The sequence below is a fragment of the Peromyscus leucopus genome, chromosome 8a, assembly GCF_004664715.2.
Source record: "Peromyscus leucopus breed LL Stock chromosome 8a, UCI_PerLeu_2.1, whole genome shotgun sequence".
Taxonomy (NCBI): Eukaryota; Metazoa; Chordata; class Mammalia; order Rodentia; family Cricetidae; genus Peromyscus; species Peromyscus leucopus.
The window spans coordinates 9,746,213-9,758,367 of record NC_051085.1 but is presented as its reverse complement, the minus strand read 5'-3'; the positions used below and the strand labels follow the sequence as shown (position 1 = coordinate 9,758,367).

Below are 12,155 nucleotides of genomic sequence, written 5' to 3'. Positions count from 1 at the left end.
TAAACACTATATTTATTCTCTTGTAGGGAAGTTTATTATATTGTTGGAAATTTCAGTGATGAGAAATACTCTAAAAGGGATAGAACTAACTCTTTTACTGAAATTCCACCATCCAGAAATGTCCGGTGTCTGTGTCCGGCTACATACTTTATAGAAGTGGGACTGTATTAAACATACCACATTTTGCATGAGAACACATGTGTGTATCTTATTATTCAGCAGTGAGAGGGAGTGGTTTCCCAGGTCGTTCCTCCTCCTCTTTCTCCTTTTTTTCTTTTTCTTTCTTTCTTTTATTTTGGAAATGGTTTGTTTGTGTTATTTATTTGTAACAAGTTTTATTAGACTGAAGATTAAATGTTGTTGAAAATATTTTAGACAATTTAAAGTTATGAATGTTTTAGTTCTTCCTAACTCATTGTTCAAATCTGCTGCCTATTATGCAGTCAAAGTCAATAGTACGGCTGTTGTCTTTGTTATTTGGGGAGTGTTCAGACGGTTGATTGGCTGGAGGAGGGTGCCCCTGAAGACAGTCCACACGACCACTGACCACTGCTCCCAGGAGAATGCAGAGGGCAGTCTTGTAGTCTGAGTGCAACCTTCTAGGACAGGCATCCACTCTGAATCTTTCTAGATTTTTCTTTCTGTTTTCTTTTTCTTAAAGCTTTTACTTTGAGACATCATGGAAGAAACCTTACAGGAAAAGATAGATATGATCACAAAATGAACATAATTAGAAGCATCAATGTCTGTCGGCTAATGTTGAAGCCAAAGTCCTGGGAGTTTGACGTGAGTGATCCAGGGGCTGAAAGAATGGATCATTATTCCTCTCCTTCTTACTCACCCTCTCCTTCAATAGAATCCACACCAACTTCTCTTGGGCAGCCATGTCCTCCCGGGCCTCAGAACGCCCCATCCTCCATGCCCTCACCCACATACCAGTGCACAAAAGTATGCTTGGCATGCATCCGATCAAACTTGTGGTCTGGGCGAACCCAGGCCTTAGCAGTGGCTGTGGTGTTGCTCAGCATGCACACAGATCTCTGTGCCTTGGCCAGGTCTCCACCGGTACCACTGTGGGAGGCTGGTAATTAATGCCAATCTTGAAGCCAGTGGGACACTAGTCCACAAACTGGATGCTGTGGTTGGTCTTCATGGTGGCAGTGGCAGCATTAACATCTTTGGGAATCACATCACCGTGGTACAACAGGCAGCAAGCCATATATTTACCATAGCGAGGGGCACATTTCTCTGGTTGGCTGACTCAAAGCAGGCATTGGTGGTCTCTGCTACAGAAAGCTGCTCATGGTAGGCATTTTCAGCTGAGATGACGGGCATATGTGGCCAAAGGGAAGTGGATGTGAGGGAGGGCACCAGGGTGGTCGGGAATTCTGTAAGATCAACATTCAGGGGTCCGTCATATCTGAAGGGAGTGGTAATGGAAGACACAATCTGGCTAATAAGGTGGCTAAGGTTAGTGTAGGTTGGGCGCTCATTGTCAAAGTTTCTGTGACAGATATCATAGATGGCCTCATTGTCTACCGTGAATCAGAGTGTTCCAGGGGATGTGGATAGTAAGGATGGAACTGTAGGAAACCTGGGGGCTGGGTAAATGGAGAACTCTAGCTTGTACTTTTTTCCGTAATCTACAGAGAGCCGTTCCCTCTGCAGGGAGGTAAACCCAGAGCCAGTTCCTATAAAAGCTGTGGAAAACCAAGAAGCCCTGAAGACCTGTGCACTGGTTAGCCAGCTTGCAAATTTGGTCCAAGACAAAGTCAGTGATCTCCTTGCCAATGGTATGATGGCCACAGGCATCATTCATTATTGGCAGCATCTTCCCTTGCCTGTGATGAGCAGCTCCGGGTGGAAGAGCTGGTGGTAGGTCCCAGTGTGAACTTCGTCAATAACTTTCTGGTTTCACATTTACAAACATTTCTTGGGGCACATGCTTGCCAGTGCCTGTCTCTCTGAAGAAGGTATTGAAGGAGTCATCTCCTCCCTCAATGGCCTCGTCACTTGGCATCTGACTGTCAGACTGGATGTCATGTTCCAGGCAGTGGAACTCCCAGCAGGCATTGCTGGTCTGGACACCAGCCTGGTCAACGTGGATGGAGATACACTGACTCATGGTAGCTATGGGTTAGAAGGTGAGGGTGACAGAAGCAGACACCAGGTCCTGGTTACTGTTCCTGACAGCTAAGAGTTGAAGTAAGTAACACAGTGATGCTAGATTTTTTTTAAAAGGATAAATTTCATGAGATAGTTCAATGAATCATCAAAATTAAAATATCAAAATTTTGTTTTAACCAAATTTATTTTAAGAGAAGCTAGTTTTCAGAGAAGCTATTGGGAAGTCTTTAAAGCACCTACACACGCACGCGCACACGCACACACACACAAACACACACACACACACAGACATACACGGAGGGAGAGTAAAGGGGGCGGGGAGAGAACGCACAAGATGCTCCAGCCAGGTCACTGCCCTGGTGTGGATGTTTCCTTACAGTTCCTGATTGACAGTTCCTCTGCACCCAGGCTCACCTTTTAACAGTCAGATCCCCACGGGTGCCTCCACCCTCTCTACAATGTCCACATAGGTTCGTTTCAGTCTAAACTATCTTTGCTGATACTCTCCGTTCTTGCTAGAGATCATGACTGATTGGTTTAAGAGCTCATGCCAACTGAGTATTTTAAAATGCTTACTTCATTTAGCATGAGTCTTTGAAAATTTGTCATCCGTGGGTGACATTCATAGTTCAGTTTTAGATTCTCTTAGTCTGATTCTATATCGTGTGTACTTGTATGTATTTCTATGTATTATGTAAATGAATTTTTAGTATGCACCTTTTCCTGTTTCAGGTTCTTAATTATTTTCTGTTTTTCATTGAAAGTGAATATGAAAATTTTAATTTATTATTTTATTTTATTTTTTGGTTTTTCAAGACAAGATTTCTCTGTGTAGCTTTGCACCTTTCCTGGAACTCACTCTGTAGCCCAGGCTGGCCTCGAACTCACAGAGATCCACCTGGCTCTGCCTCCCGAGTGCTGGGATTAAAGGCGTGCGCTACTGCTGCCCAGCGTGAATATGAAAATTTAACTGTTAAACTCACTTTTTAGTGATTTTATACCCTTCTTTTATCTGATTCTAAAGCTTTCAGTGGAAACAAGAAGGAGACCTCCACCTCTTCATGTCCAGGGTTTCCCTTTGTTTTTTGGAGAACTTGAGGCCACATGGGTGGAAGTGGCCTCTGCCAACTCTTTCTCCTCCTCATTGTTTTGTCTTTGGAATCAAAATGTAATTCATACAACCTAAGCCGCTGTTAAAGTTTACCCAGTAGTTAAGTTTCATTTCCCTTCTTTTCTTTTTTGAGACAGTGTAGCCTGGAACTCACTCTGTAGCCCAGGCTGGCCTCGAACTCACAGAGATCCTCCTGTCTGCCTTTGCCTCCCGAGTGCAGGGGTCAAAGGTCTGTGCCACCGTGCCCAGCTGTTTGAAGTGGTCGGGGATTCCTCCTAGCTTTAAGCTCCTCACTGCCAGTGTTGCACATCTCATACAGAACTAACACCTGAGGGGGGCAGCGAGGCGCCCATGTTGGGTGAGGACGAGAAATGAGAGCTCGCTAGAGCTGCATCCAGGTGCCCTGTGCTCCGCTGCGGCCCGCTGCGGCCGGTCTCACTAGGGCAGTTCCTTGACACTTCTGTCGTGAGAACCTGGCAGTAGGGACTCCCTACCCATTCTCATGCTTGTGCAGGCCTTAAGGAAGACCTCTTTCCTCTGGTATCCTGGTGCCCGTGTGTATTCTTGGACACACACAGTGAGCTTACCCTGTGAAGACCTTCACTGATTCACTGATGCTTCCTGGGAATCCTGTGCGTGACGGTTAGATCACCTCTGCTTTGTAGGTGATAAAACTCAGGTCTGGAGCGATAAGGAATCTCATTTAAGACTGATTACTCATCTGGAGTGTGGAGTCTAAGTGGACCATATTCAGCTCTTAGTCACTGTACCTGCTCCCCCTTTCTCCCAAGCCCCTTCTGGTAGGGCCAGAATTGAAAGCCATCAGAAGCGTTTGAGCAACCCTGGGGACCCATTGCATTAGGGCTCAGCCTAAGTTTTTTCTGGGGATCCCATCAAGATGAGACAGAGGCTCAAGTGAAACTAGCGTGGGAGGATTCTGGTGGCAAGGTTAAATTTCTTGACCCCGTCATTGGCTCATTGCTAAGTTATAGGTAATTGCAGATTTATAAGAGGGACAATACCACGTGTTTAGCTTGAAGATACAAATCCAGCTTTGGAAATGACGTGCAGCACCTCAGTCCGTGGTTTTAACGCACTCCTTCTGATTAAAGTGAGCGGTGGGCAGTGCACCAAATGCTCACTGCGGAGTTGTTTTGGTGCATGGATTGTTTACGTTGTATAATTGTGAGGGACCAAAGCATGTGTGAGCAGCCCCACTGTGTGTGTGAAGGGAATTGATACTCAGTCACGTGCAGTAGGCACTTTACAGAGAGTGTGACTCCCTCTACAAAAACATGGCATGTCTTTTATCTAAACCTGATGGTTTAGAGATAATTGTGAAATATTACTCTTAGGAAAGCAAGCGACACACAGCTCTTATGAATGGATGAAGAGGTAGCCCAGATCGGTTATGAGTAATGAATCCAAGATGTGTGAAATCCAGTAACAGAAGGTTTGTCTTTTAGCTTCATTCTCTTTGTGACCTGCTCTTTGACCTGTAGGAAGCTGCCCTGCCCCCACACCTATAAAAAAAGAAAAAGGAACACTTCTGGCTTAATTAACCCCTTTAAAGGAAATGTAATAATCTAGCTGTGTAAGCATATTCGATTCTTCAGAGTACCCACTTAAATATTAGGAGCTGTTCTTCCTGCGCCTCCTTTTTGTCTGCACAGTTCCACAAAGTGCACACCAAGCAGATGGCACCGACAAGCACATGGGTTATTTACAGCCAGTACAGTAGAGAAGGCATATGTGCTAAGCCCTCTCCTGCCCGCTCCCCGGGAGCCATTAGCACATCCATTTAGATGAAAGAGTCCCAGGTTTTTGCCTTGGGCATTTCTGCTCTACTCCCCTGAAGCAGGGCCATCTGGCTGCCTCCTCCCAGTGGCCTGGCCCCTTCCCCTCCTGCCGGCCCAGCCATCACCCTGCTCTCTCTAATGCTCCTTACTGCTCCCGGAGACACAGTGCTGTGGCCGCTGCTCTGTTCCTCACACCACAGTGTGGCTCCACGCCTGTCTGACATCCATCTGAGGATACAGGAAGCTCTTGAAAACGCTGTTCTTGAGCAGGTTCAGTTCCATGCAGCTCCCTTTATATACATCTGAGCGTTGTTCACACACCAAGAAGGTCCTTAAAACAAAGGTTTCTGCTTTTGTGTGTGGTCTCAAAACGAACACGCCTGGTCCGCTGGGCTACCTGGAAAGCCAGCAGCTGACTTCACGCATCAGATGCACCAGATACCACCCTCCTTTACCACCCACCAAGGGAGTCATGTGCATGTTCTTCTTTTCTCCAATGTTCTTCCTGGGCCAACAATTATTAGTTATAGCGACAGAAATATTTTCTACCCCAAATGCAGTCCTTTCTACTCACTGCTGTCCTCTAAAATTAAAAAAAGACCCCCCCCCCCAGCTGTAGAGATGACTTAGTACAGTGCTCACTGCACAACCGTGAGGACCTGGGTTCAGATCCCCAGGAGCCCCCTGTGCTGACTCTGCCCCGGAGCCTGGCCCCTTCCCATCCTGCCAGCCCAGTCATCACCCTGCTCTCCCCAAGGCCCTTCCCATACTCCCGGAGACACACACAGTGTTGTGGCAGCCGCTCTGTTCCTCACTCCACCAGTGTGGCTCCACGCCCGACCGACCGTTTGCCAGTCTCCTTGGATCTACTGCTACCACATTTCATGTCACTCTACATTCTCTCTCCAGTCATGAGTGCTGTGGGTCAGCCCGTAAGAGCCCCTGTGGCCTGTTGTCCTGGTCAGAACTTGTTTTCAGTTGCCAGAACAGAGGCTTCAGCAAGTTACTTCAGGTAAAAAGATTATTGCTCTTTAAAAATATATTTATTCTATTTTTTTTACTACAATATAATTACATCATTTCCCCCTTCAAACCCTCTTCTCATGTATCCCTTCTTGCTCTTTCAAGTTCATGGCCTCTTTTTTCATTAATTGTTGTAGGTATTTAGATAAATAGATATATAGGTAGATAGATTTTTATTTTTAAATATATATATAGGATGATTATATATTCTAACACACACACACACACACACACACACACACACACACACAAATATAGCCTAATTGGTCTGTATAATGTTACTTGTATATGTATTTTCAGCGCTGGCCATTTGGTATTGGAAAACCAATTGGTGTGCGCTTCCCTGGGAAGAATATTTCTCCCACTCTCATGTTGCCTGTATTCTTCATAGGCTTGAGGCCTGATGGACTCCATCACCTCCATTTTAGCACGTCTAACGAACGAATGTAGTCCTTGTACAGCTGCTGTTTAGGGAGTCAAGTTGTTGAAACTTTATGGGTGTGGCTTCTGGCATTCCTAGGAGGCACATCCTCAGAGCAAGCTCCTTGGTTCCCTGGCTCTTACAATCTTTCTGCTCCCTCTCTTCAGTACTTCCAGAGCCTGAGGTACAGAGGTTGGAGGGACCCGTTGGGACGGGGCCCCACAACTCTGTATTTCGATTGGTTGTGGTTTTCTATAATCGTCTCTGTTTCTTTGGTGAGTGCTAAGGGCTGCACTTATCTGTAAAGCTGATGATGTCATCTTCCCTTAGAGTTTGTTGCTCTCACATGGAGAGATCTTACAGAATTTAGGAACAGAAAACATCAGTGCGGAAGCCTCTTGGGGCTAGAAAGCCGCGAGAACAGAACCCACTCTCCATGGCTGTGTCTGTAGTCCCCATGTTCTCCATGTCATCTTATTTGTCTCCTCCATTCCTCAGTCTGTGGCCCTGCGTGACCTTGGCCCCGACTGGATCCTATGATATCCAAGCATGCATCATCTATTGGCTCAACAAACCACAGTTAGCCGGCATCAGCCTGTAACTTCAGACTCCTTGTTGAGCAATCTGATTGGTTTAACTTTTTCGTTTTAAGCCAAACCACACTTTTTGTAGGTTCCTAGCCCCCGTGACTAGGTCTTTCTTGGGTCACTTGCTCATCTCTGTTCAGTTAGATGTTAGACAACCTCAGTCCCATGGCCTGCTGCTGAACTGTAAACAGAACAGGTTTCTATAGGGGTCAAGGATGGGACAGTCATCCAAAAGTGTGTGTGTGAGAGTGTGTGTGTGTATACATGCACAAACACACATACAGTAAGGATGCAATCTGAGAAACCATGGAGCAGAAACTTTATCCTGCCGTTTGTTCTCACACCAGTCTCTGGAACTGGACCCCATTAGAATAAAGAGGACAGAAGCAGTTTGACCCATGTTGTCCAATGTTGGAAACACTTCCATCTGCCGGTCTGAACACTGTGCTGGGTGACTACCACGCCCACCACCAAATCCGCTGCTATATACGATGTTACGTTTAAAGCCTTGGCTTTTGAATCTAAACTTGATGACTTAAATGAAATTAAAGTCTGTTTATTCCCTGTCCTTCTAGAAACTTAGTCAATGTGAAGAAATTCTCAAGTGAGGCCACGCATGGCAAAAGCATCCCTCTGCTCTGTGCGTCGGAAGCTGAGCCTCTGGAGTCAGCAACTGCAGACCGTTTACTGTAGGCTCACTGGGTACAGAGGCCGTGGGTAGCCGGGTTTGCCACGTGCAGCAGTTGCTGCTGGGCAAGCCTTGTTCCCAGTGCCAATCGGCTCCGTTGTTCATTGGGGAAAACACTCTTATTCATGCAGGAGCAGTAGCTTGTCAGTGTATCATGCAGTGATACAGTGAGTGGAGGACAATGGCTGCTTTGTACAAAGATGTTTAAAACGAGTAAACAACAGTGCCGGGGGAGGGAGGATCCCAGCTCTGGAGTGAGATCTGCTGGGAATGGAATGGCATTAAGAAGCATAGGCTGTTTTGATTCAAATGTCTTCTCCTGAGGTAGGGAGTAGGCCTTGCAGACTTCCTGCCTGGCTTCCCCCCCCAGGGTAGGCTTGAGTGGGGCACAGGGGTGTGCAAGCTTGTGGAAAGTGGGTTGGGCTTCTGCATACTTGCACTGTTGGAAGAGACACCATTCACTGGTCGATTTACTGCTTCCTGGGCTCTGAGCTTGGAAGGAGCCATGAGCATTAATGTAATGCTAATTCCAGGAGGTTAGACTTAAGGGGTTGGGGTGTCTGGGATGGAACAGAGCTGAACAAAACGTCAGACTAAGCTCATGTAGGAGGCGACAGTTGGAAGTGATTCTGCCGATCAGTGAGTGCCATGGAAATAATATACAGTAGCCTTACCAGCCTGACATCAAAAGGAATCACAAACCATGACAGATTGCCTTTGTAATCCAATTCCCCTGATGGCCTTGGAATGCTCTCAGCAGAGGCCTGTGTGACTCAGAGAAGGCTTTCCCTACCCTCTCTTCACATTCTAGTGACAGCAGAGACCCCTTGTTACATTCTGTGCAAAGAGAGCAGCATTTTGCTTCTCTCTTCTTGCTTCATATTTATGTTCTCTAATTATCATCTTACTATTAATATAAATCTTTGGACCTTAATGTTCAATCATTTATTGCAGGCATCTGTTATATTATGCACGAGACAGGATTCAGGTTGCAAAGCAGTTTACTAAAATATTATTGCTCTCTTTGAGCTACAGCTCTCTGGCCAGAAGAACTACTACCTTCAATGAAAGAATTATTTCTTTATAAGCAATAAAATTAGTCATTATTGCCTACCTGGTGGCAATTAGAACTAAAACCTGGATGTCTCTGACTCATGGGCTATGCCTGTATGTATCAGCGTTTCCCATCCTTGAGTCATATGGGTACCACATCTGCATTTACACGTCGTCTCTCAGATTTATCCTTTCTATTAGAAGTTAATTTTTTTAATTTTTAACTTTTAAATGAAATTCCATTACCTCAAGTAGGAAACCAGCATCATTTAAGTTAAATTGAAATCCATCCTTGCATATAAGAGATGCTGTGGAAGTCAGAGAAGACCCAAGCCGATGGCTGTGTGTCCCTAGTGAAGGAAGGATCCTCGGGTGTCACTGGGCATTACAGGCATGGCAGCGTCCCCCTGGGTTTTGGTGTCTGAGAGCTTGAGAGGGAATGAATTTCTCACTGCATGGTCACAGGTTATTTAGTGCCACCTGTCTGTCATCTCTGTGCTCTGACATCATCTGAGGTGTCCCTAGCTCAGTGGCTCTCAGCCTTCTAACACTGTGATGCTCTAATACAGTTCCGACCCCAACCATAACATTATTTTTGTTGCTACCTCATAACTGCCATTTTGCTACTGTTATGAATTGTAATGTAAATACCTGTGCTTTTTGATGGTCTTAGGTGACCCTTTGGAAGGGTTGTTGGGCGCCCTAAGGGGTCACGACCCCCAGTTGAGAACTGCTGTCCTAGAACGCATACGATTCGCTGTGCCCCTGCGAAGCAGTACCTGGCCCACTCAGGCAGCTCAGGAGCCCCCCTCTTTCCCGTTGCCAGAAGATGCACACACAGGGAGATTTAAAAAGCCCTTACTGGATACCCCATGCAACTGAGGGTGCCAGTCCAGCATGCTGCCTCTGCTTTAGCTCAGCAGAACTCATGTTGGGGGGGGTTAAAGCAAAAAGATGGGGTGTTGTTTGCTAAGATAAATCTAACTGGAAAATCACACATACTAAAAAGAAGACGGGGGAGGGGAAGGGAAGAGGGGGAGGGGAGGGGAGGAACCCCGCTGTAGGTTCAGGGCACAGATTGAACAAAGCATGATGATCAACCTTCCGCTCTAGAGATCGGAGTTCCTTTTTCTGGGGTGCTTTTGCTTTTACTTCTTTTAGAAAAAAATGGAGCTTAGCATTAAGTACATGGAGATTTTTCCTACAGGACTAAAGTAAAATATTCTTTCTTTCATGGAATGAATGCCTATGGATATTTGGGAAGTATGAATACATTTGTGAATGTATTTTTAAAATATTTGCTTGCCTGAACAAAGCCATATTCTGGCAGGAATGTCACCGGACCTTTGCAGCAGCAGCAGCAGCAGGTACCCCAGCAGCGGGCGTGGGTCACTGTTGACTGTGATTAGGATGGCCAGCCCTCGACACTCCTCTACCCTGAACACGTTATGTTCCTCCCTCTGTTTCCCCTGTGACCAGCAATTTGACTTGATGACCTACTTGGTGGGTTCTTTTGCTTCTGCTTTGTGGTTGGGGTTAGCAGCCACACATTGAAGGGAGGGAGCAAAGGGCGAGCCCCCTCCCAGGGTCTCTCTGGACTGGCAGTGACTGTCCAGGGCAGGACAGTTCTCCTTGCCAGCCCTCCCCACCAGCCTTCCCACGGTTCTGTCCGCACCCAGGTGTCTGCTCTCTCGGCCTCTTTCAGGCCTTGGGGTATAATGGACTCTGCTTCTCCAGGCTTCCTGCTGGGCCACAGTAGGCCTTGCGGTTTTCCTGTGCCCTGGTCAGTTTTTAAATACCTCGTTTGTGAAATTCTCCTAAGATGATTGTAACCGGAAGGGGCTGCCTGTCAGCAGATGGTGCCCTGACTGACCAAGTGCATCTGCACTGTTGCTGCTGTGATTCTTTTACAACACAAAGGTACACTTGCTTCAGAGGGACTGACCTCTGACCTTAGCACCAACAGTAGTGTGTTCCCTATCGGTAGGATTTCCAAATTGCAAATGATAACTTAAAGGACACGGGATCCTTGTTTGGGGTTAAGTGGGGAAGCTGTCTCATGTGTTAGCCTAGCCTGGGCTAAGGAGGCTCTTTCTGGTTGTAAATGAGAATTGCCAGAGAGAGGTGTGTGTGTGTGTGTGTGTGTGTGTGTGTGTGTGTGTGTGTGTGTGTGTGTGTGTGTCTCCCACAGAGACCAGAGAGGTGGGGGTGGGGGTTGATTAGAAATAGAGGAGTAACTGCCCTTTGACCCCCCTACAAACAGCAGTGACATGATACCTCAGCAGCAAGGGCTAGCTTCCTCTGACTGACTCCCTGTGTAAGAATTTGAGACGGTTGCCTATCATCCGGGCAAAGCTCAGCATTGGTGATGGCGTTCTCGACATCATCTGCTAAGTAAAACAATCCTTGTAGACTCCCTAAGTATGCCTCAAGATATGGGATGGAATTACCAACATAATGGACACAGCTTTGTTGCAGAAAGTCTATAAAGAAGCCCTCTGTTAAGATGAGTCCCTTCAGTAGAGCCCTTGTTAGAAGCCCATGAACTGCCCAGTCTCTGTCCACCGAGGGCATGTCTAGAGAAGGCAGTGGGCTTGTGCTGACCCGAGCAAGAGAAGCTGCAACTCCGTGACCCAAGTGGAACAGATGGATATGGTGGCCAGAGAGCACTGGTGGCCAGAAGACGGGAGTTTAAAACCTGCTTGGGTCTCCTTCTCCAGCAGATACTGAGAGGATTAAATGAGATGTAAAACTCTTGGGGCCTATGACAATCTCGGAGTGTCACTCCCTGTCCCCGAGCCTCCCTCATCCCCATCAGAGCCTTAGATTGCCATCTTAAATATTTTACATCCAAATCGCAGAATAACCACATAAAGGTAATCGGCAGGTGTGTTCTGTTGAGTCAACGGGGGCAGACCCAAGTGCCCCAGCACCTAGAGATGGGTCTTCAATATTACCAGACTGAACTTCTCGGTTCCAGCTCATCATGACCTACTCCACCCTCAGTAGTGGACCAGGACACATTTTCTAGCTGCTTGAGGGCTGATAATTACTCATTGCTTGAGAAGGCTACCGAACGCTTGTCCTGCTTTGTCTTGTCGTTCATTTTAAGCCTCTTCCTCTGGGGGTTTGGTGAAGCCCTTTCCGCAGTGGGTGGCTGTCCTACTTTGCTTTCTATTGCTGTGATAAACACTACAACAAAAGCAGCTTGGGAGGACAGGGTTTATATTATCTTCTACTCTACATCATGGAGGGAAGGCAGGAAGTGATGCAGAGGCCATGGAGGAGTGCTGCTTGCTGTTTCCCCGATGGCTTGCTCATACTTTCTTATACAATCCAGGGCCAC

General features: G+C 46.7%; 1 protein-coding gene and 1 pseudogene across 7 annotated transcripts in view; one reads left to right on the top strand and one right to left on the bottom strand.

The window, feature by feature from the left end:
- The window catches only part of Fyn (FYN proto-oncogene, Src family tyrosine kinase), a 199,512-nt gene that overhangs the window by 54,839 nt on the left and 132,518 nt on the right, over positions 1 to 12,155 (top strand). The gene's annotated exons all lie outside the window — the stretch shown is intronic.
- On the bottom strand, positions 834 to 2,125 carry LOC114696884 (annotated as a pseudogene).